The following is a 22,515-nucleotide window of genomic DNA, read 5'->3' as shown; positions in this document are numbered from 1 at the left end:
AGAGATGAGATGGACGACTTTGACACTCACTATGGGTCAATAATAAAGCTTGAAATAAAACTAGAATATCTAAATCAGCATGATTCACAGAATTTACAATAATTTATTTAACCAGCAGAAATAATTAAATTCATTTAAATGCAACAATCCTCAATATATTAATTAAATTTCTTCAATTCCAATAAATTTTTAATTTATCAATTAGCGTCGCAAGCTGAAATAAACTATCAAAGTATCGTGTAATTATTATCATTAAGCACGATTTCTGTCGAGGTCGTTCGGCCCGATCTAGAGTATTGTGTACACTGCCGAGGGACGTGCGGCACAATCCATAGATGCATCTATCCTGCCGAGGCGTTCGGCCCGCTCCACAAGCAAGGAGGACATTTTCTTATGTACCTCGGGAATGAGAGTATATTTATTATAAGATAAATTCACGAGGAAGAACAATTTTTCTTAACAATTAATTAATTTAAACAGAAAATCAAGTATATGAGATTTCCATCCTTTAATATTTTTAGCTAACAATTCACAATATATATATATATATATATATATATATATATATATATATATATATATATATATATATATATATATATATATATTATATATATATCAAGTAATATTAATTAAACAAGGAATACAATTTAGTCAAGTAATTCATGCTTTGAGTCCTAAACTACTCGGACTTTAGCATTAATAGTAGCTACGCACGAACTCTCGTCACCTCGTGCGTACGTAGCCCCCCACAATTAGCAACAATTATTTAATTTTAATCACCTATGAGGTAATTTCCCCTCACAAGATTAGACAAGAGACTTACCTCGTCTTGCTCCAATTTAATCCACTAGAAGGCCTTTTCCATGATTATCCAACTATGTCTGGCTCGAATCTAGCCAAAATAATTCGATACAATCACTAAAAATTATAGGAATCAATTCTATAAGAAAATACTACATTTTTAATAAAAAATCCAAAATTAATTAAATTTTTGTCTGTGGGGCCCACGTCTCGGAATCCGGCGAAAGTTACGAAATCCGATAACCCATTCAATTACGAGTCCAACCATACCAGTTTCACTCAAATCTGACTCCGAATCGATACTGAAATCTCAAAAAATCGTTTTCTATGAGATTTCTAAATATTTCCCAAATTTCAATCTCAAAACACTAATTAAATGATGAGAACAATGATATATTTGTGTTTATAGACCAAATCCGAGTTAGAATCACTTACCCCAATGTCTTTTATTAAAAATCTATCCAAAATTGCCTCTGCTCAAGTTTCAATTTGTTAAAAATGGCGAATGAGACGAATGCCCTCTTTTTATAAAACTGCCTAGAGAGCCTTCGGAACTGGGCCTCGAATGGGGCCTCGATTGTGGCTTCGATCATGGCCCTCGAGCCTAGGCCTCGATCGTGGCTTCGATCACAGGCTCGATCCTAGACCTCGGTCATGGCCTCGATTATGGCATCGAGCCTGATCCTTCGATCATAGACTCAATCATGGCATCGAGCTTGAGCCTTCGATTGTGACCCTCGATCTTGGGTCTCGATCCTGGCCCTCGAGCTGGACCTTCGATCATGGCTTCGATACACAAGCTCGAGCCTGAGCCTCGTCAACCCTGGGATTGATATCTGGGCTCGATACCTAGGCTCGATATCTGGGCTCGATCACAGCCCAGAATGTCCAACAGAAGAGGAAAAATTGCAGCACCTTTTTAAGTTCAATTTTTGATCTATTAGCCATCCGAAACTCACCCGAGGCCCTCGAGACCTCAACCAAATATACCAACAAGTCCTAAAACATCATACGAACTTATTTGAAACCTCAAATCACATAAAACGACGCTAAAATCACGAATCATGCTCAAATTCAAGCTTAATGAAACTTAAAATTTCCAATTTCTACATTCGATGTCGAAATCTATCAAATCAAGTCCGATTGATCTCAAAATTTGCACACAAGTCATAAATGACATAACGAAGCTATAAAAAATTTCAGAACTGGATTCCGACTCCGGTATCAAAAAGTCAACTCCCCGGTCAAACTTCCAAATTTAAATTCTTGTTTTAGCCATTTCAAGCCTAATTTCACTACGGACTTCCAAATAAAATTCCGATCACGCTCCTAAGTCCAAAAATCACCATACGGAGCTGTTGGAATCATCAAAATTCTATTCCGGAGTCGTTTGAACATAATTCGACATCCGGTCGCTATTTGAACTTAAACTTTTAATTTTTCATCAAAATTCCATATCTCGGGCTAGGGACCTCGGAATTTGATTTCGGGCATACGCCCAAGTCCCAAATCACGATATAGACCTACCAGAACTGTCAAAATACTGATCCGAGTCCATTTGCTCAAAATGTTGACCAAAGTCAACTCAGTTGAGTTTTAAAGCTCTAATTCACATTTTATTCCATTTTTCACATAAAAACTTTCCAGAAAATTTTACGGATTGCACACGCAAGTGGAGGAATGATAAATAGTGCTTTTTGAGATCTTAGAATACAGAATATATTATTAAATTTAAAGATGGTATTTTTGGGTCATCGCATTCTCCACCTCTCAAACAAACGTTCGTCCTCGAACGGTTTTAGAATAATACCTGGAGTGCCAAATAAGTGTGGATATCTGCTCCGCATGTTTTTCTCGGCCTCCCAAGTCACTTCCTCGATTGGTTGGCCCCTCCACTGGACTTTTACTACAGAAATCCTCTTGGACCTCAACTGGCGAACCTGTTTATCAACAATGGAAACTGGCTCCTCTTCATAACCCAAGCTATTATCTAGTTGAACTGTGTTGAAGTCTAACACATGTGATAGGTCAGCATGATACTTCCGGAGCCTAGATACATGAAAAATAGGATGAAATCCCGATAGACTGGGTGGCAATGCAAGCTCATAAGCAACCTCCCCATCTCGTCTCAACACCTCAAATGGGCCTATAAACCTTGGGCTTAATTTTCCTTTTTCCCAAATCTCATGATTCCCTTCATCGGCGAAATTTTCAAGAGAACTTTTTCACCTACCATAAATGATAAATCAGGCGCTTTCTGATCCGCGTAACTCTTCTGTCTGGATTGTGCTGTACTAAGTCGCTCCTGAATCAACTTTACCTTTTCCAAGACTTCCTTTACCAACCCAATACCATATAACTTAGCTTCACCGGGCTCAAACCACCCGATGGGCGAACGACATCGCCGACCATATAAAGCCTCAAATGGAGCCATCTCGATGCTGGATAGGTAACTGTTATTATAAGAGAACTCGGCCAAAGGCAAGAAACGATCCCACCGACCTACAAAGACAACCACACATGCCCTGAGCATATCCTCCAAAATCTGAATTGCCCGCTCTGACTGCCCGTCGGTCTGCGGATAAAAGGTTGTCCTGAGCTCTACACGGGTCCACAACTCACTCTGTACCGCTCTCTAGAAATGTGAAGTAAACTGAGGGCCTCTATTTGATATGATAGAAATTAGCATACCGTGCAACCGAACTATATCCTGAATATAAATTTGGGCCAACCTCCCTGAAGTATACGTAGTCACAACAGGAATAAAGTTTGCCGACTTGGTCAACCTGTCAACAATGACCCAATCTGTATCAAACTTCCGCAAGGTCCGCGACAATCTAACTACAAAGTCCATAGTAATGCGTTCCCATTTCCACTCCGGTATAGTCATCTGCTGGAGTAGGCCACCTGGCCTCTGGTGCTTATATTTAACCTGGTGACAATTCAGACACCTAGCTACATACTCAACTATGTCCTTTTTCATTCGCCGCCACCAATAATGCTGCCTCAAATCACGATACATCTTCGTAGCACCCGGATGAATAGAATACCTGGAACTGTGTGCCTTCTCTAGGATCTTTTTCCTCAGTCCATCCACATTAGGAACACATAGACGACCCTGGAGTCACAGAACACCATCCACACCAATATTAACTTCCTTGGCACCACCTCGTAGTACCGTTTCTCGAAGAACCATCAAGTGTGGGTCATCATACTGGCGAGCCTTGATCTGCTCAAATAGTGAATATTGGGCCACAACACATGCAAGAACTCGGTTGGGCTCTGAAATATCCAGCCTCACAAGTCTGTTAGCCAAGGACTGAATATCCGAAGCCAACGGCCTCTACTCTGCTGAAATGAAAGCCAAACTACCCATACTCTCTGCCTTTCTACTCAAGGCGTCTGCAACCACATTTGCTTTGCCCGGATGATATAGGATAGTAATATCATAATCTTTCAGTAACTCCATCCATCTACGCTGTCTCAAATTTAGGTCCCTCTGCTTGAACAAATATTGCAAACTACGATGATCAGTGTAAACTTCACAAGAAAACCCATAAAGATAATGCCTCCAAATCTTAAGAGCGTGAACAATCGCAGCTAACTCCAAATCATGTACTTGATAATTCTTTTCGTAGGGCTTCAGCTGACGTAAGGCATATGCAATAACTCGCCTTTCCTGCATCAATACACAACCCAAACCAATGCATGAAGCATCACAATACACTGTGTACATCCCCGAACCGGAAGGCAACACTAATAATTGTGTTGTAGTCAATGATGCCTTGAGCTTCTGAAAGCTCACTTCACAATCATCGGACCATTGGAACGGAGCACCCTTCTGGGTTAATTTGGTCAAAGGTGCTGCAATAGACGAAAAACCTTCCACGAACCGATGATAATAACTTGCTAAACCTAGAAAACTCATGATCTCAGTCGCCGAAGTGGGACGATGCCAATTTTGAACCGCCTCAATCTTTTTGGGATCAACTTTAATGCCCTCACCCGATACAATATGACCCAAAAATGCTACAGACTCTAGCCAAAACTCACATTTAGAGAATTTAGCATATATCTTTTGTTCCCGCAACGTATAAAGCACTACTCTCATATGTTGATTGTGCTCTTCCTTACTGCGCGGGTAGATCAAGATGTCATCAATGAAAACAATGACAAACGAATCAATATATGTCATGACTACCCTATTAATCAAATCCATAAACGCTGTCGGGGCATTAGTTAAACTGAAGGACATCACCAGAAACTCATAATGACCATATCTAGTCTGAAAAGCAGCCTTCGGAACATTCGAATTTCGAATCTTCAACTGATGGTACCCCGACCTTAAGTCGATCTTAGAGAACACCCTAGCACCCTGCAACTGGTCAAAAAGATCATCAATACGCGTCAACGGGTACTTGTTCTTAATAGTGACTTTGTTCAATTAGCGATAATTAATACACATCCGCATTGTTCCATCCTTCTTCTTCACAAATAATACTGGTGCACCCCAAGGCGATACACTCGGCCTGACGAACCCTTTGGTTAGTAACTCCTCAAGCTGCTCTTTCAATTTTTTCAATTCTTTCGGAGCCATGCGATACGGTGGGATAGATATAGGCTGGGTATCTAGAGCCAAGTCAATACAGAAGGCAATATCACGATCAGGTGGCATACCTGGAAGATCTGAAGGAAATACATCGGAGAACTTCCGAACTACAGGCACTGAATCAATAGTCGGAGTCTCTGCTGTAGTATCCCGAACATAGGATAGATAAGCCAAACAACCCTTCTCAACCATGTGTTGAGCCTTTATAAAAGAAATAACTCAATTAAATGAACTAACAAACGAACCCTTCCACTCCAACTTAGGCAATGCTGGAATAGCCAAGGTAACAGTCTTGGCATGGCAATCTAGAATAGCATGATATGGAGATAACCAATCCATGCCCAGAATAGTTTCAAAATCGGCCATCTCAAGCAATAATAGATGTGCTATAGTTTCATAACCACAGAATGTAATAATACAGGACCGGTAGATTCAGTTCACAACAACATAATCGCCTACAGGAGTGGACACATAAACATGAGTACTCAATGATTCACAAGAAACACCCAGGAATGGAGCAAATAGAGATGACACATATAAATACGTGGATCCTGGATCAAATAATATTGAGTCATCCTTTCCGCAAATAGAAATAATACCTGTAATCACAACATCTAAGGCCTCTGCATCTGGTCTGGCCGAAAAAACATAGAATCGAGCTGGACTGCCAACTAGCTGGCCTCCACCTGGCTGACCTCCACCTCTAGGACGACCTCTACACACATGTCCTCCATATCTAAGTGATCGAATGATTGGTGGAGAAATTAGGGCGGTAATCATAGGTTGCTGACCCTGCTGCACTAGTCTACCCCACAGCCTGGGGCAGAATCTCCATATGTGATTGGGATCCCCGCACTCGTAACAACTCTGCGGTGCAATAAGCCGCTGACTAGAAGTCTAGCCCTGGGGACCTGAATACCCACTGGAAGAACCCTGAATAGCTGGTAGGCGATAAGAACTATCTAGTATAACACTGAAATAAGGTCGTACTGGAGCACCTCGAGGAGGTGGTGGTGATGGTTATGGCGTCCTGCTAGGCTGCCCTCTTATGAGCTGACCTCTGCCCCCAGACGGAGCACCTATGAACTCTCCAGAATACCTGAACCACTTATTTCTCATACCCTGCTCTCGGCTCCGCTGACGTACACCCTCAATCCTACGGGCTATCCCCACGACTAGCTCATAAGAAGTACCCATCTCAACCTCTCGAGCCACAGTGGCCTGAATGCTAGTATGTAAACCCGCAACAAACCTCCGCACTCTCTCCGCCTCAGTAGGGAGTATCATAAGTGCATGGCGAGATAACTCAGAAAACCTCGCCTCATAATCGGTCACTGACATATGACCCTGTTGGAGCTGCTCAAACTGAAACCTCAACTCTTCCCTCTGGGAGGGTGGAATATACCTGTCCAGGAAGATACGGGTGAACCTGTCCCAAGTCAAGGGAGGAGAATCTGCTGGTCTGCTAAGAATATAAGACTACCACCATCTACGGGCTCTGCCCTCTAGCTGAAAAGTAGCAAAGTCTACCCCATGAGACTCCAATATCCTTATTTTGTACAGTCTATCCTTGCACCGATCAATGAAATTGTGGGGATCCTCATGTCTCTCACCCGCAAAGATAGGAGGATGTAGTCTAGTCCATCTGTCCAATAGTTTCTTAGGATCGACGGCTACAGCTGGCCTGGGCTCAGGTGTAGCTGTTGCCACTGGCTAGGCTCCACGCACGGGTAGTGCACCCTGGGTCTGATATATAGTAGCTGCCTGTCCATGATCCTGTGCGGTCGGAGTCTGTGCTCCCCCGCCCGCCTGAGATGTGGCAGGGTCTGCCGGAAATAAACCGGCCTGAGTCATATTGTCCATGAACTGCAGCATACGACCAATGACATCCTGATATCCCGGTGCAGATGTGAAATCCACCGGAGCTGGCTCTGCCACAGGCACCTCACCCTACTCCTCAATAATGGGATTCTCTGCTGGACCCACTGGCAGCATAACTGGAACTGTTCTGGGACGTCCTCGCCCTCTACCACGGGCTGGAGCCCTTCCTCGGCTTCTGCCTTGGCCTCTAGCAACTGGGGGAGTAGCTCTTCCCTGGTGTGGAACCTCATTAGAGCGTGTTCTCACCATCTGAGAGAGAATAAGAAAAGGATATTTAGAACTACATCAAATGCACAATGGAATACTACAACTATAGGTTGTGATGTCACCCAACACTACAGCTAGGCAAGCCAACTAATAAATTAAACATATATTGATTAAACTTTGAATCGAGGAAAAATAATAAAATACCAAATTCTACCAATGTGTGTGCCAAGACCTGGTGTCACAAGTGTATGAGCATCTAGTAGATTATACAAAACTCCAAATACTGTCTAAAATAGAATAGACAGAATGTAAATATAAGAAGATACACTGGTAGATGCAGAACGGCTCAGAAAGGCAGCTCACCACTATGCCTCGGGATAACGTGGATAAGTGATGATAGGTCCTCCACCAGTACCTGTCTCAAATCCTACACAAAAAGTGCAGCAAGTGTAGTATGAGTACGTAAACAACGTGTACCTAGTAAGTATCAAGCCTTATCTCGAAGTGGTAGAGATGAGATGGACAACTTTGACACTCACTATGGGTCAATAATAAAACTTGAAATAAAACTAGAATATCTAAATCAGCATGATTCAATGAATTTACAATAATTTATTTAACCAACAGAAATAATTAAATTCATTTAAATGCAACAATCCTCAATATATTAATTAAATTCCTTCAACTCCAATAAATTTCCAATTTATCAATTAGCTTCGCAAGCTGAAATAAACTATCAAAGTATCGTGTAATTATTATCATTAAGCACGATTTCTGCCGAGGTCATTCGGCCCAATTCAGAGTATTGTGTACACTGCCGAGGGACATGCGGCGCGATCCATAGATGCATCTATCCTGCCGAGGCGTTCGGCCCGCTCCACAAGAAAGGAGAACATTTTTTATGTACCTCCGGAATGAGAGTATATTTATTATAAGATAAATTCACGAGGAGGAAATATATATATATATATATATATATATATATATATATATATATATATATATATATATATATATATATATATATATATATATATATATATATATATATATATCAAGTAATATTAATTAAACAAGGAATACAATTTACACAAGTAATTCATACTTTGAGTCCTAAACTACCCGGACTTTAGCATTAATAATAGCTACGCACGGACTCTCGTCACCTCGTACGTACGTAGCCCCCCGCAATTAGCAACAATTATTTAATTTTAATCACCTATGAGGTAATTTTCTCCTCACAAGATTAGACAAGAGACTTACCTCGTCTTGCTCCAATTTAATCCACTAGAAGGCTTTTTCCACGATTATCCAACTCTGTCTCGCTCGAATCTAGCCAAAATAATTCGATACAATCACTAAAAATTATAGGAATCAATTCTATAAGAAAATACTACATTTTAAATAAAAAATCCGAAATTAATTAAAATTTTATCCATGGGGTCCACATCTCAAAATCTGGCGAAAGTTACGAAATCCAACAACCCATTCAATTACGAGTCCAACCACACTAGTTTCACTCAAATCCGACTCCGAATTGATACCGAAATCTCAAAAAATTGTTTCCATGAGATTTCTAAAAAATTTCCAAATTTCAATCTCAAAACACTAATTAAATGATGAGAATAATGATATATTTATGTTTATAGACCAAATCTGAGTTAGAATCACTTACCCCAATGTCTTTCCTTAAAAATCTATTCAAAATCGCATCTGCTCAAGCTCCAATTTGTTAAAAATAGCGAATGGGACGAATGCCCTCTTTTTATAAAACTGCCTAGACAACCTTCAGAACTGGGCCTCGATCGTGACTTCGATCATGGCCCTCGAGCCTAGGCCTCGATCGTGGCTTTGATCACAGGCTCGAGCCTGGACCTCGGTCATGGGTTCGATTAAGGCATCGAGCCTGGTCCTTCGATCATAGCCTCAATCATGGCATCGAGCTTGAGCCTTCGATTGTGACCCTCGATCTTGGGTCTCGATCTTGGCCCTCGGGCCTTGCCTTCGATCATGGCCCTCGAGCTGGACCTTCGATCATGGTTTCGATACACAAGCTCGAGCCTGAGCCTCGTCAACCCTGGGCTCGATACCTGGGGTCGATATCTGGCTCGATATCTGGGCTCGATCACAGCCCAGAATGTCCAACACAAGAGGAGAAATTACAGCAGCTTTTTAAGTCCAACTTTTGATCCGTTAGCCATCCGAAACTCACCCGAAGCCCTTGGGACCTCAACCAAATATACCAACAAGTCCTAAAACATTATACAAACTTATTTGAAATCTCAAATCATATAAAACGACGCTAAAATCACGAATCATACTCCAATTCAAGCTTAATGAAACTTAAAATTTCCAGCTTCTACATTCGATGTCGAAACCTATCAAATCAAGTCCGATTGATCTCAAATTTTGCACACAAGTCATAAATGACATAACGGAGCTATGAAAATTTTCAGAACTGGATTCCGACTCCGGTATCAAAAAGTCAACTCCCCGGTCAAACTTCCAAATTTAAATTCTTGTTTTAGCCATTTCAAGCCTAATTTCACTACGAACTTCCAAATAAAAATTCGATCACGCTCCTAAGTCCAAAAATCACCATATTGAGATGTTGGAATCATCAAAATTCTATTCCGGGGCCGTTTGAACATAATTCGACATCATGTCACTATTTGAACTTAAACTTTTAATTTTTCATCAAAATTCCATATCTCGGACTAGGGACCTCGGAATTTGATTCCGGACATACGCTCAAGTCCCAAATCATGACATAGACCTATCAGAACTATTAAAATACTGATCCGAGTCCGTTTGCTCAAAATATTGACCAAAGTCAACTCAGTTGAGTTTTAAAGCTCTAATTCATATTTTAATCTATTTTTCATATAAAAATTTTCCAAAAATTTTTACGGATTGCACACGTAAATCGAGGAATGGTAAATAGTACTTTTTGAGGTCTTAAAATACAGAATTAATTATTAAATTTAAAAATAATATTTTTGGGTCATCACAGAATGTTTCCAATAATACGGATGTAAAGCAAACAACTAATGACATTTAAGCAAGCAGTGATGGTAGAGAATATTGGTAAAGTTTTTTAACCTAATGTGCAAAAAAAATTAGGGATTGGAGGGCTTAGACTCGTATATCTATTTATATCTATATCTATATATATATATATTTATATTATTATAAAAGTACGAATAATTTATGTTAAATGTTGAACGACTATAATAACCTTGAAATATTGATCGACTTTTATGGCCTTAATTATTCGTATAATTTAAGGATATAATTATAAATTACCTGAGGCTGATTTTTCTTTTCATTTAAACTACACATACATTAATGCTACATAGCTGACTTTGGGTCAAATTCTTTTTCTTTGCGGCATACTTTTTCTTTCTTACTTTTTGTTGGACAATATATGGCCTACTTTTTGTTGGATATATGGCCGATTTGGTTTTTACGTAGCTCAACTTTTTTTTTTGTAGCCTTTTTTTTTTTTTTTTTTTACAACAATAGTTTTTCTTATTTAATCTTCTCCCATAGAATTCAGCTTACTCACCACCAACTTTTTTTTTGGTAGCCTTTTCCTTTTTTGACAACAATATTTTTTCTTATTTAATCTTCTCCCATAGAATTCAGCTTAATTGCACGAATCCATGTAGGAAAAGAATAAGCGAGTTATTCCTATAAAAGATGATATTGTTCCACATTGTTCATTGTTCTCTAAAGGCTTTGGTGTAGAACGAAGCAATTTTCTCCAAAGGTATTATTAGGTCTCTCTATTGTTTCCGTTTTTCGTAATTGAGTAATGCTTTAGGATCATGTATATGAATTAGAGAGAAAAACAATGACATCTTAACTTTTATTGTAATTGTTTTTGTGTCATACTTCTTTATTTTTTGGCGTAGTTTTTAGTTTTATATATCAAAGTTTTTTACATTGACGTAGTATTATATTTAAATTGTATTTCTTTAGAGATTAATAGTTTGTGTTATTTCAACTAATGTTAGTATAAGAATATTAATTTCAAGCTATTACATAATATTTTGCAGCTTTTACTTATATATTGCAGATATTTCACGCAATGTAATCGAATCGGATTTGGACACATGTGCCAAAAGTAATAAACAAATTAATTTAAGTCAATACACAAGAAATACACAAGAAAAAAAATCTAAGAAACACGCAACATAAGTTTCACATATTAACTATATGAGACCAAATATTTCTCCTCCTTCGTATAGTTAAAAGACACAAAACGAAGCAAATTTTCATGATTCAATCTATTAAGTCTTCTCATGTGCATGAAAGTCTTCCTTGTCCATTTTCTCCATTTAATTAAGAAAAATATAGTGATAAGAAAATGAATTAGCTAATAGCATCAATCTTTTGTATCATAAGGTGCATGGCATTAACACTTTCCTGGTAATCAGTATATTCACAAATTTTATGTTAGTTATTACGTACGCCTATTGTTACACGTGCGAGATACGTACATAGAAACTAGTTATATTAAAAGTACGAAGGCCCATGGTGAAATGTTGTTTGCCTTTTTTACCCTTTAAAAATAGAGATCACACTGAACTTAATTGTAATTTAGTTATTTTCCTAACTTTTAGGACTTTAAAATCTGCTAAAATTTTGGTTATCAAATCTTTCCTTATTTAAAATATACTATATCTCTTTGCGTAATGATATTAAATGCACGAAATTTGCTTTTAATATTCTCAAACAATTCGCCACAACTTCTATTCCCAAGCAAAGAGAGTTCAACTTTATTTTTATAGTCTATATACGAATGAAACAAAGTTTAAAGTCTATGGAACTTCAAAGTATATGGCTTCCTGAAACCCTAAGAAATCTATGGAACTTCAAAGTATATGGCTTCCTGAAACCCTAAGAAATCTGGTGGCAACTAGAATTCCAACACAATAATTTTACTTCACGTTCCAAAGCAATCTGGTGGCAACTAGAATTCCAACACAATAATTTTACTTCACGTTCCAAAGCAAATATGGAGGAACATGCAAAGAATATGTAAGTCAAAACTCTTTATCGTCTTACTTGTCCCATGGGCCATGAGCCATTGGTAACTTAATTTTCTCTAGAAAATATCCATCTTTTTGCAGAAATTGATTTTTCTTATGTCAACAGTCAAGATGTTGATTCATAAAGTAAAATTTGTATTGATTGTTAATAACTTCAAATGTTTGCATCCTTTCTCATGCTTGAGCCAAATGAGGATCAGAAAAAAGATATGAACTAGAGATTTCTATATTTTGATGAAGCGGACGCCATTTTGTTTTCAAACATGAAGGTGACACCATTCATGATTACAAGATGTTTATAACTATGCTAATAAGTTATAATTTTGTGGTGCTGTGTTGTTTTCATGTTCATGTTCGTTATGTTCACTTACTTACCACTTTATATTGCAATCCTAGAGGGGAATAAGGGTGTAGTTTTGGAATTTTAGATAAGCTTTTAGGGATGATATTAATTTTTTATGGCTAATTGTTGTCTCCATACCTATTCACTGCTTATTATAGTGGTTATTTAGCTGTTATTATTGAAGGAGAGGGATGGATAATGACGCTTAAAAATGCTAGCCGATTTCATGCACTTTTCCAACGAGATACTATATAATTGCTCTTCTTAGCAGGTGAGTCCTTTAAATATTTTGTGAGACATTTAGTTTTAATTTCCTTCTCTTTATTATATATGTCGCTTTTTTAAGAAACTAGCAATTTTGAAGTTTGCTCCCCTTGCATACGCCTGCTCAAAATGGTTGTATAAGCTTAATTGGCATGTTGAAGTAACCTTTATTAATTCAGATATAATCCAAGTTTTAGTCATTGATTATGTTTTTTCACAACATTATTCAGATGTAGAGTATTTATATATATCGTTCTCAGTCAATTTTCAGTTGTCTAAAAAAATTTTGAGATAAAAAGAACCGAGTTACTCAAAAAAAGGGAAGAAAATTGGTGTTGCATGGCATGTATACGACTCTTGAAATACATGTCACTTCATATGACTTATCTTTTTCCTTTTTATTAGCATGTATTTGAGGAAAACTGAATTTCATCAAATTATGAGAGGGATTTATGCATATGAATAATTGGAGAAAAGCTTAATTAATTATCCGATTCGTTATTTAGATTTATTTTTCTTATGTGTGCTCTGTTTTGTTTACAATGTAGAAAACGCGGTTAGCACCGATGATGCTCCCTTTATGGTACGTAATGTTTCGGTATTTGAAACAATTTACATTTAATTTTCACATAATATTTCTTTTTACGACCTTTAGATGCAAATTTTCACTAGCAAGATTGCTGAATAAATGGATTGTTATTAAAAATAATGTTCTAATTATAAAATAAAAAGTCTAAACTCTTGAAATTCTCTCTCTCTCTCTCTCTCTCTCTCTCTCTCTCTCTCTCTCTCTCTCTCTCTATATATATATATATATATATATATATATATATATATATATATATATATATATATATATATATATATATATATATATATATATTCAAGATTTTAGACTTTTTATTATATAATTCGAACATTATTTTTAATATAATATTTCTATGTTTTCTTGAAAAGATTTACTCACTTAGACGGGATACACGCGCAACGCGCGTATATTAAATGCACGTAGGCCCTTATGGAATTGCCGTTTGCCTTTTTACCCTTTAATAATATATATCATATTGGACAAAATTATAATTTGAGTTATTTTTCTAATATTTAAGAATTCAAAATCAATTAAAATCTTATTTATTAAATCATTCCTTATTTGAATCAAGTACAAAGTCCTAATATTTAGGATATTAAAATTTTCTTTATATAAATCGTTAAAAAGGAAAAGGGAAAACTATCGACAATCTAAAAATATGAACTAAAACACAAAATCATAAAAGCATATACGTAAAAATAATCTATATATCACCTTTTCCAACAACGAAACTCCACAATAATTTGTGTGTTTTTTGTCCTTTTATTTCAATCCTACAAGGTCAAGTTTGCATCTATATTTCCTTTCATATCAACTATTGGCCATTTTAAAATTTCAATTGATAAGTATTTTATATAAAAGCTTGGTAATAATAGCAATAACAATAATAATAATTATTATTACATAATATTCAAAAACACCGATCATTATTGAACAAATCACTAACAAAATATTTAAGTGGTTGACAAGAGTCAAGTACATTAATGATTTTACAAACACAAATCCAAAAAGTTAAATATCAAATTATTTTTTTTACTCTTTGATAATTTAATTAAGATGATAGTATAATTATAATTAATTATTTAAAAATGGATGAGCTAATATGAAGGATTTAATTAACAAAAAATTATTATTTACTTTAATGTTGCGAACAAATAATTAAGCCTTTGAATTAACTAATTAACAAGAATTAATTTAATTGTTTTTCGTATTCATCATATAAGATTATCTTCAAAAAAAAAACGAATAGGATATATAAATTTGTTTTGATAAGAATAGCATTAGCATATGGAAAAATTGGTTATAATAGTATTAAGTGTCAAATTCGTAAAAAAACAAACTTGAAGCAATCAAGAGGAAACAATGGAATACAAACTATATTCTAAAGGAATTGTCATTTATTATTATTATTATTATTATTATTATTATTATTATTATTATTTATTTTTATTTTATTTATACAAATGACAACTTCCCTTATGTTTCTATATTAAATGTTTGATGTAAAAAATATAAGTCATTAAACATTATGTTTCCTCTTATCAATTTTTTCTATGAGTATAACTCCAACCTCTTCATTCCGAAAATGGCAGAGAAATTCATTTTTTTAAAATTTATTTTATTTGACAAATCTTTGTTGGTAATAGTATTTATATATATATTTTTTGTATTAGATCATAGAAATAATAATATTCTTTCATAAGATATTTGTATAGAAGTCCTCATAAACTATAATAAGGCATCTAAGAATTTTTATATAAAGAATTCTTTTTTCATTGAGCCAGCTAAATAAAATATTTAGTAGTCATCATTTTCAAGAACTTATACATTTTTTATTAATTTTTATTTTAAATCAAACACATAGTTTACTAATTTTTTTAGTAATTTTTTAAAAAAGTATATTTTATTGATGTAAGATACACGCGCAAAGTGCGTACCCTAAGAATAGTTAAAAACAAAAGTCTTCAAATATTCATACAACAAATTTTATAATACTAACGTTCAATTCACATACAATTCTAGAATTATCGCCATCAAATGGATGACAAATTGACAATAATTTCAGTTGGAGAACATAATTACTGTTTTACTTAATAACAAACTATAAACTCCTTATGCATGGAAATTGTTTCTTTTTTTCTTGTGTTGGATTTTGCATTTGTTAATGCTATAGTTTTTTCTAGAATAATTACTTGTTTAGTAAGAGTCTAAAATTTTATGTCACGACCCAAAACCCAACCAGTCGTGATGCGCCTAACACGCTTGCTAGGCAAGCCGGACATAACAATAAAGAACCAATAAAGTAGAATTTATAGAAATAACATAAGTCTAAAACCTTAACATAGCATAATAATACCAATATATGATAAACTCCCCCCACAACTGATAATACAGAGTCATGAGCTCTAATACGGAAATACAAGTCTGAAATGACAGATACAATATTGTATGAAATAAAGACAACAGTAAATAAGAAAAGAGACGCCAAGATTGCGGTCGAGAATGCAGATCTACCTCGTCTCTCGGCGATCAACTCTGCCACAAGACTCAGCTACTAATGATTGGGTCCGACACCTGGATCTGTATAATTAAGTGTAGCATGAGTACAACCGACCCAATGTACTCAACAAGTATCATAACTAACCTCGGCAAGTGTGATGACTCAAAATGTTATCTTTAAATTTAATAATTAATTCTGTATTCTAAAATCTCAAAAAGTACTATTTATTATTCCTCGGCTTGCGTGCGCAGTCTGTAAAATTTTTCAAAAAGTTTTTATATGAAAAATGGATTAAAATGTGAAATAGAGCTTTAAAACTCAACTGAGTTGACTTTGGTCAATATTTTGAGCAAACAGACTCGGATCAGTGTTTTGATAGTTCCGGTAGGTCCGTATCGTGATTTGGGACTTGGGCGTATACCCGAAATCGAATTCCGAGGTCCCTAGCCCGAGATATGAAATTTTGATAAAAAATTAAATGTTTGAAAGTTTAATAATTTTTAAGAATTTACTGATGTTGGATTTATTGACATCGGGTCAGTATTTTGGTTCTGGAGCCCGGATCCCCGAGGGCTCGGGTCAGTTTCGGATAGGCTACGGGATAATTTCGAACTTGAAAAATCTGATTTTCTTCAAACTTCAGGCTTTTGGTATGTTCTTCTTCGCGTTCGCGAAGGTACTCTCGCGAACGCGAAGAGCAAATTGGGTTGGCACGTTTTGTGCTTCACGTTCGCGATAGAGGGAATGCGTTTGCGAAGGGTCGAGGTGCAAAACTTCGCGTTCGCGATCGAAGCCTCGCGTTCGTGAAGGGAAAAAGGCTGGCCAGGAAAATTTGCCTTCACGTTCACAAAGGGCATCTCGCGTTCGCGAAGGCCAAGCTAGGCAAGCATCGTGTTCGCGAAGTAGCCCTCACGTTCGCGAAGAGTAAAATTTGGACAACACAAATTGTGCTTCGCGAACGCGAGGCACTGACCGCGTTCGTGAAGGGTGTAAATCCGAGAAACAGAACTTAAGTTCTGGAAAATGGGATTCGTCCCATTTTCAACCATTTTCCATTTTTGAGCTTAAGTAAGGCGATTCTTGGACGATTTTTACGGAAAAATATTGGGGTAAGTATTCCTTATCCTATATTGATTATATTTCATGATTCCTTTATCACGACCCAAACCGATGAGAGGCGACGGGCCCGGTACCTTACTCAATCGAGTATCAACGTAACATATCTTTCGTATCATACTATCATAGGTAAATGAGTCAGAGAGGATGTCGTGAGATAAGTAGAATAAAATATGAGGAAATACTCAATAGGGTGACCCAACTTGATATACCGACTTATACATATGACGTGCTGGCCTATAAGGCCACACCAGTATCCGTATACATGACATCTGTCTATAAGCCTTTAAGAGTACATAAATATCATAAAGGTCGGGATAGAGCCCTGCTATATCAATCAATACATATTCAAATCATACTGACCAAATAGGAAACTTCGAAGCAAGTGAAGTGCACAAACACCTTCTGCTGAGCTGATAGCCTACTAGGAGAACTCTCAACATGTCTATCGGGACCGGCGGGCATGAAACGCAGCGTCCCCAGGCAAAAGGGACGTCAGTACAAATAAAGTATCGAGTATGTAAGCCATGACAGTAGTATATAAAAGACATGAAAGAAACATGGAGTAAAGAACTCAACCTGTAATTCTGAATAGCTCTGTGAATCATGAAAATTTATAATGTCATGCATGTGTGTATAAATGCCATACCATGCATAGGTATATGCGTACATAATATCATCAAGTCTCTGAGGGCATCCCATCATATCATCTCAGCCACTGTGGGCAAAATCATCAATGTATACCAGCTGATCAGGTGGTGGTGCGTATATAACGCCATAACCTTTTCCCATATCCCATATACATATAATATGCGTGTATATAACGCCATCTGGTCATGGGTCAGTGTACATGTATACATGAATAAAATGCATAAGAAGTACGTTAATAAGATTTCTCAAAATGTCATAAGATCACTATGCCTTTGATTAATATCATGAAATAAACTTTATCAACTTGCGTATTTTTCTGAGACCCATGAACATATGATAGAATCATAAGATACATGGGGAATCAAGATTATAGACAACCTTATCTCCATCACAATATATCACAAAATAACCCACATACCCTAATCACTTCATACATAAAACGAAAACCAAAGTAGTGTCAAACAACTAAAAAAAATGTAACGACGAACGACCATACCACCATTCCTTCATTATGTGGTGTTTCTCCAAATCATTTATTCTCCAAAACTCCATTAAACAGTAGAAAAATATACAGACCAAAGGCATCAAGAAACAGCCCACAAAACAGTCCACTATAAGTCAAATAACTCGAACTCATGGCTTCCGATCACCGTCCCGTGAGTTCTAACTATTAGGAAATGAATTTATCAACATTCCTTGATATTTAAACACTTAAATACAGAAATTACACGTTTTCTTAACTATGAAGTACCTTCTAAAACTCAAACTACAAAGAAAAAGAGAGGCGATATAGCGATACTTATGTCATAGGGATCGTTTTAATGTTAGCGCTTCTTGATTTCATTCCAGGGGTGATAATCTTGTTTGAAGCTCTTGCAGAGAGCTTAAGAGTAAGATTAGGGGGTGTTATTTTGGTGTGTTATCTGGAAAATGGAGAAAGAGACGAGATGGGATGTAAAAATCCTATTTATTTAAAAGTCAAAAAGGTGCTACTTAGCCCTATATGATTGGCCCTTCTTTCAATGCTTATAACTTTTTATCCGAGGGTCGTATGAACAAACGGTTAAGTGAGTTGGAAACTACATTCCAATACCTTCAATTTGGTATATAATATGTCCCAAAAGACCTCATATAGTACACGAAATATATTTTTCAAAAAGCTTTGTTACAAGGAAAATCTTTAGTCGGTTTTTCCGCAACTTCAATCTGATTTTTCCCAAACTTTATATTTTCTATCCAAAGATCATATATAGCCATATTATGACTTTAAAATCATTTAAATTATGATTAACAAGTCTCATATTCATTACGTCACCTTGAGAGACGCATGGTGTAACAATCTCCCCCCTTAGAAACATTCGTCCTCGAATGTTAAACTCCTAGAAATCTATAGAAATTTTGGCAAAGTCTCCTCTGTAACGGTACTACTACCAACTTGCCACACAGAAAACCCATCAATACAAAGCCACACAGGGCCACAATCATCAATAACACCAATGGACCTCACACGAACAATAACATAAGAATCAAGTACCATATACGTACCTAAAGGTTGTGATGTCTTAGTCTGATCCTTCTCCGGAAGTAGAAACAAGTGAGGATACCTAGTCTTCATTTCTTCTTCAGCTTCCCAAGTCATCTCCTCCACATTACTGTTAATCCAAAGTACTTTAACTGAAGCTACATCCTTAGTTCTTAATCTCCAAACTTGTCTATCTAGTATAGTAATGGGAGCTTCCTCATATAATAGTTGCTATGTAACCTGAACAACGTCAACTGGAATGACTTTAGAGGGATCTCCAATACACCTACGGAGCATATACACATGAAATACTGGACGTACATACTCCAATTTGGAAGGCAAGTCTAACTCATATGCTACCTGGCCTACTCTCCGTATAATCTTATAAGATCCAATGTACCGAGGGCTAAGCTTTCCTTTCTTACCGAATCTCATAACGCCTTTCATTGGTGATACCTTTAGGAATACCCAGTCATCTACCTGAAACTTCAAGTCTCGTCGTCGATTATCTGCATATGACTTATGACGACTCTGAGCCGCTAATAGCCTTTCCCGTATAAGCTTAATCTTCTCAACTGCATGTTGTACCAACACTGATCCTACTAACTTAGTTTCCCCAACCTCGAACCATCCGATAGGTGACCTACATTTCCGTCCGTACAGAGTTTCGTATGGAGCCATGTGATTGCTGGAATGATAACTATTATTATATGCGAACTCAATAAGTGGAATATGATCATCCCAGTTACCCCTGAAGTCCATCACACAAGCCCGTAGCATATTCTCCAGTGTCAGAATAGTACGCTCAGCCTGACCGTCTGTATGGGGATGAAATATTATACTAAGACTTACCTGAGTTCACAATCCTTTTGTAAGGACCTCCAGAAATTAGCTGTAAACTGAGAACCTCTATTTGAGATAATAGATATAGGGACACCATGAAGTCGTACTATCTCCCTAATGTAAAGCCTTGCATAATTCTCTACTGAATAAGTAGTACTGACAGACAGAAAATGGGTTGCTTTTGTAAGTCTATCGACAATAACCCATATAGAATCGAACTTACATTGGGTACGAGGTAAGCCTATGATGAAATCCATATTAATCACTTCCCATTTCCAAGTCGGAATCTCTATCGCCTGTAATAATCCACCGGATTTCTGATGCTCAATCTTAACCTGGTGACAATTAGGGCACTAAGCAACAAACTCTGCTATATCCTTCTTCATTCTGTCCCACCAGTATATTCCTCTGATATCATAATACATCTTCGTCGCTCCTGGATGAATAGAATAACGAGAATAATGAGCTTCTCCCATAACCTGTTGGCGCAACCCTGCCATATTAGGAACACATAATCGACCTCGATATTTGAGGTCTCCATCTCCTGTACTTTCAAATTGTGTATTCTCCTTTGAGGGGATGTATCTATGTAATGAGGTAGCACAAGATCCTCATACTGACGTTCCTTCACTTCAGTTACTAAAGAGGATGTTGCCGTGTCCTGAATAGTAACTCTGGTATCACCTGAGTCCAGTAATCGAACTCTAAGACTAGCTAGCTGATGAATCTCATGGTCTATCACACACTTCTCTGGCTGTAAATATAACAGGCTACCCATAGATCTATGGCTGAGGGCATCGACTACTACATTTGCCTTCCCCAGATGGTATAAAATATCAACGTTGTAGTCTTTCAGTAGCTCCAACCATCTCCTTTGGCGTAAATTCAATTCCCTTTTGATTGAAGATATATTGAAAGCTCTTATGATCCGTATAGATATCAACATGAATGCCATACAAATAGTGCGTCCACATCTTTAGTGCATGAATCACCGCTAACTCTAAATCGTGGGTCTGATAATTCTTTTGTGCTTTCTTAGTTTTAAACATAAGCAATTACTTTTCATGGTTGTTCTGCCACTTGTTGCATGAATACATGGCTTATCTCATTGCCCACAAATACTGGAATTTCCTGTAACTCATATGATCTCAAATATTATCTTTTGATTTTTTTTCTTCTTCCCGTTCATTAGCCACGATAGGTGCTACTTTCTTATGGAGTGCATACAATGTTGTTGTGAGACTGTTGGTACAAGACCATTTCTTCCTTATGTCACTATGCTTAAGTTGAAGCCTTCTTCCTTATTCCCTTAGCTAGTCTTTCTTTGTGGTACTTAAGAGAGACCCTTTGACTTTTGTAAAGCTGCGAGCTTATTACATCGCATACCCGAAAGAATTTTTGATGTTCTTACTCACCTATAATTATCCTTAATTACTTACCTCCGCGCCCTTGCACTCGTAAGGTTGATTCTGAACTGAAATTTTTTGACTGTCTTCTCAGTGGCACCATTTTTTTTTCGTAACATTTATGCGGTACCTTTAACAACCCCAACTCCTATCTGAATATTTCTCAAGGATTACGATGTCATCATATTTGCGAGACTGAATTCCCTATGTTATGTTTTGCTATGTTTCTCTTGCACAACCTGCTGATTTGTCGGTACCCTCTTGTTTAGCCATGGCTAGGCTCTTCCTGAATCAACTACTAACTACACGTTAGTCCATTATCATATCTATATTCTGCATAATCTCTAATGGGTTATATCCTTTGTCTTAAGTTACCCCGCACACTGGCTCCTTATGTATCAAGTGTTCATTTGCACTTATTTATCAATAACATCTAGTGATGGAACCCTTACTGCCTCTCCCCGTCGTCATGCTTACATAATATTCTGGAGTCGTATCATATCCGTAGGATCTGAATAAATGCAATCTTATTCCTTTCACCTTTCTACCACCTTCTTCCTTTACTATTCCATAATTACCTTAACCACATAACTCCGACTTAATACCATATCACACCATCTTCCCCCTTTAGGGGAGTACTAACATTTATTGCTATGAAGATTTACCTATAAATATTCCACCTCTTCATATTTGGCGTCTTTTCACATCTTCACGGACTCTTAC

This window comes from Nicotiana tomentosiformis, chromosome 9 (genome assembly GCF_000390325.3).
Source record: "Nicotiana tomentosiformis chromosome 9, ASM39032v3, whole genome shotgun sequence".
Taxonomy (NCBI): Eukaryota; Viridiplantae; Streptophyta; class Magnoliopsida; order Solanales; family Solanaceae; genus Nicotiana; species Nicotiana tomentosiformis.
The sequence above is the reverse complement of the archived record's forward strand: the minus strand, read 5'-3'. Positions refer to the sequence as shown.